The sequence below is a fragment of the Adiantum capillus-veneris genome, chromosome 8 (assembly GCF_014529385.1).
Source record: "Adiantum capillus-veneris isolate H3 chromosome 8, ASM1452938v2, whole genome shotgun sequence".
Classification (NCBI taxonomy): domain Eukaryota; kingdom Viridiplantae; phylum Streptophyta; class Polypodiopsida; order Polypodiales; family Pteridaceae; genus Adiantum; species Adiantum capillus-veneris.
In genome coordinates, this window is record NC_140938.1 from 2,889,068 (window position 1) to 2,892,839 (window position 3,772).

Consider the following 3,772-nt stretch of genomic DNA (forward strand, 5'->3'; position numbering starts at 1 on the left):
ACCCTGAGCGAAACAATGACTGAGAGTGAGAGAGAGACTACGTGGATTTCGTCGCACAAGGCCTAAGCGAAGAAAACGGGGGACTGGCTGGACTTCATCACGCCGGCTCACGGAGAGAGAGAGAGAGAGAGAGAGAGAGAGAGAGAGAGAGAGAGAGAGAGAGAGAGACTGTGTGTGTGTGTGTGTGTGTGTGTGTGTGTGTGTGTGTGTGTGTGAGAGAGAGAGAGAGAGAGAGAGAGAGAGAGAGGCGCAGATTGTATGGCAAATAGAGAGAGAGAGAGAGAGAGAGAGAGAGAGAGAGACACGCCGATTGTGTCAGGCAAAGAGAGAGAGAGAGAGAGAGAGAGAGAGAGAGAGAGGCAGAGGTGCCGCCTGTGTCCGGCACACACACACACACACAGAGCTATGGTTGGTATCTACGTATGAGAGAGAGAGAGAGAGAGAGAGAGAGAGAGTGCCCTCAGTGCTCGCGAAAATCAATTTTCCAAACATGCAAAATTCCCTTTCTCCATTTTGTCAAGAGGGAATTTTTTAAAATTAGTTCATTTCTTCATGTTTTTACAATATTTTTCTCTATTTGGGGCGGACTTTCTCCCTTTCCCCTTGCCCTCTACCGGCATTTTTGAAATTGAAAACGGCACGATATTAAGCTGAGACACATTTTTCCCAAACACTGCTTCCAATGCTTTGATGAGAGAGAGAGAGAGAGAGAGAGAGAGAGAGAGAGAGAGAGAGAGAGAGAGAGAGAGAGAAACCCGTCTGTTCTTGCCGGCGAGTGTGTGTGTGTGTGTAAGAGGAAGAGAGCAACGTTCGGAAAAAATCAATTTCGCAAATATACAAAATTTCATTTTGGGGGTAGTTTCAAAGAGAAAAAAATTTAACGATTTTAACTCCATTTTCTTGATTTTTTTGTTGGTATCTACCCATGCGAGAGAGAGAGAGAGAGAGAGAGAGAGAGAGAGAGAGAGAGAGAGACGAATTCCAAAGTGCGGAATCCAATGCTCGGGGAAAATCACTAAATTCCAAAATGCGGAATCCAGTGTAGAATTCCTTTCCTCGATTTTGTCAAGAGGAATTTTTTTAAAATTAGGTAATTTTCTTCAGTTTTCTACACTATTTTTCTCTATATTGGGTCGGAATTTGTCCCTTTCCCCTTGCCCTCAATCGACATTTTTGAAATTGAAAACGACACGATATTAAGCTGACACATTTTTCCCGAACACTGCTTCCAGTGCTTTGAGAGAGACACATATGCAGAGTCATCCCTAGTTTTTTTTCCCCTCCACTTCACTCCTACATGGGTGTACGATCTCTCTGTCTTTCTTCTCCTTCTATTCAGTCGCAAGGTAGCAACCAACTCCTATTTGGGAAGAAAAAAAAATTATGTCTTTGTCTGCCTTCGATCCTCCCTGCTGAGGCCATGCATTGCAGGCCTCTACCCCTGCCTTGGCAACACATAGCAGTTCTCGATGTTGTTCACCCCTAGCGGTGCAATTTCACCTCTCGCTCGTAGGGCAAGACAAACGAGGCGACGACACCCCTATCTGCGCGTTGCCGACATCATGTAGTAGAAGAAGAAGAAGAAGAAAAGAATTCTAACGTCGCAGAAAGGTATTCCAAGACATCATGCAAAGGAAAAAGATCTCTTTGGCATAGCCTTCGCACTAACACCCGCTGGTTTTTTTGGCACGCAATACAAAGTTCAATGTGGATATCACGCAATACAGAGCTGTGGGAGTCGGGACTACCAATCCGATACCCTCCTCCACTCCTTCCATACCCTCCTCCACTCCTTCCATAATGCCTATCACATAATAGATAAAGGGGGAGGGAATTCTGCCCCCCTGCCACGTGTCGAAACCTCTGCATTCCGGCGCCTCCAGGGAGTGTACCCTGAGCGAAACAGTGACTGAGAGTGAGAGAGAGAAACTGCGTGGATTTCGTCGCAGAAGGCCTAAGCGAACAAAACGGGGGACTGGCTGGACTTCCTCATGCCGATTCACGGGGAGAGAGAGAGAGAGAGAGAGAGAGAGAGAGAGACTGGCGCAAGCCTCAATGCCTGCAGCCTCAACTCTGAAGTCATGGTAAGCTTGATTGCTGTCATGGATCATTGCTCGACTTCATCTTAAGCTCAGGAGTGTCATAGAAGGCACGCTCTTGATGTTCAGAACTATTTTAACTCTACGCATGTTTCAGAGTCTGCAGCTCTAATGTCAAGCTAGCTGTTTCAAAAAGAGGTCCGTCTTCCTTAGTCGATAATTTCTTATTATTGTTTGTTTTAAATTGAAAATCAGAGTGGGGCGGGTGTCCCAGTCTGACAGGGGCCTCAGTTTTGTGCAAGCTGTCCAGATGTCGCCTTGAGGCTCCTGCACTTCACTAAGTGCAACCGTACTCCTGCAGACCCTCGATTGCCAGAGAGAGAGAGAGAGAGAGAGAGAGAGAGAGAGAGAGAGAGAGCTATTGCAACGCCGCTCATGCATATGAGATCTGCGTGAAAAATGGCAGCTGCGTAGATGTGACAGATTTCTGGTCAATTGAAGGAGATGGCTACGGCGGACAGGATGAAGGAGGGCTTGCTGAGGCTGGGGAATCTTTCCTTGTTGGCCATCGCTATGGGCTGTGGCTATGCGGGCTACAACATGAACGCTAGTGAGGATGCTGTTGCCAAGCAAGAGCGAATCCACCATGAACAGTCGCTTGCCCATCGTCACCGTGTTGAAAAAACCTTCTTCCAGCTCGCCAGACAATACGATCTCAAGGTTGATGAGCTGATTAAAAAGCGTGATGAGGTATACAAGATCAGAGACGAAACCCAGACTCTCTCTGCTAGGGTTCTTCAGCATAGCGTGAGGTTGGCCGTGAAATAGAAAAGCTTCAGAAGCTCTTAAAGAACACAGAAGATCTCCGTGTGCAGGCATCCTCTCTTCGTCGGCAGAAACGCACCCTCAATGCTGAAGTGAAAGAGTTATCAAAGCTTGTCAAGATTAAAGAGGATTTGCAAGCGAGATCTAAGCGTGCATCAGACAGTCCTGCCTTGGCTGCTAATGATGAACTCCAGATTCTATCATCAAAGGTGCAAGAGAGGAATAGGGTGCATGAAGCAGATATTGAGGAACTCATGCGGCTTGTGAAAGTCAAGGAGGCGTTGCAGGCAAAGGCAGAAGCTCTTGATGAACCCACCATTACTCGTCTAGGTGACCCGCTGTACAAAAAAGACGACTCTGTTCGAAGCTGAAATCGTTGCAGAAGGCCTACAAGGTGCTGCAAGGGTCTAGAAACTGGTTTCTGAAATCGTCGAAGCATTGCACTTCAACACTTTTAATGCTGCATGTTTTCAGCGTGTTATGATAGCTTATGACTTGCTGATGTTCTAGGTATAGCCTAGGTTATCCAGTCTACAATCATAAAATTAATGAAGTTTTACAAAGAGAGAGAGAGAGAGAGAGAGCGAGAGAGAGAGAGAGAGAGAGAGAGCATGGTGCAGAGAGTCGAGACTGTGTAGTGACGTGTACCTTACCTTCCTTCTACTGGCCGTGTAACTTACCTTCCTCCTGCAAACCCTCAATTTCCTCAAAGAGAGAGAGAGAGAGAGAGAGAGAGATAGATCATGGTGCGCACCTACATGAGAGAAAGAGAGAGAGACTATTACTTTTTCCCATTGGCTGTGTACCTTACCTTCCTCCTGCAAACTCTCGACTACCTCAAATAGAGAGAGAGAGAGAGAGAGAGAGAGAGAGAGAAACCATGGTGTACACCTACATGAGAGAAAGAG

The 3,772-nt window shown here is 46.6% G+C and overlaps 1 pseudogene across 1 annotated transcript; it reads left to right on the forward strand.

Moving 5' to 3' along the window:
* Positions 1–1,844: 1,844 nt before the first annotated feature.
* Positions 1,845–3,427, forward strand: LOC147451582 (uncharacterized; annotated as a pseudogene). Its single transcript, XR_015188798.1, has 2 exons — positions 1,845–2,084; positions 2,295–3,427. The product of XR_015188798.1 is annotated as an uncharacterized LOC147451582 (transcript).
* The last annotated feature ends 345 nt before the right edge of the window (positions 3,428–3,772 follow it).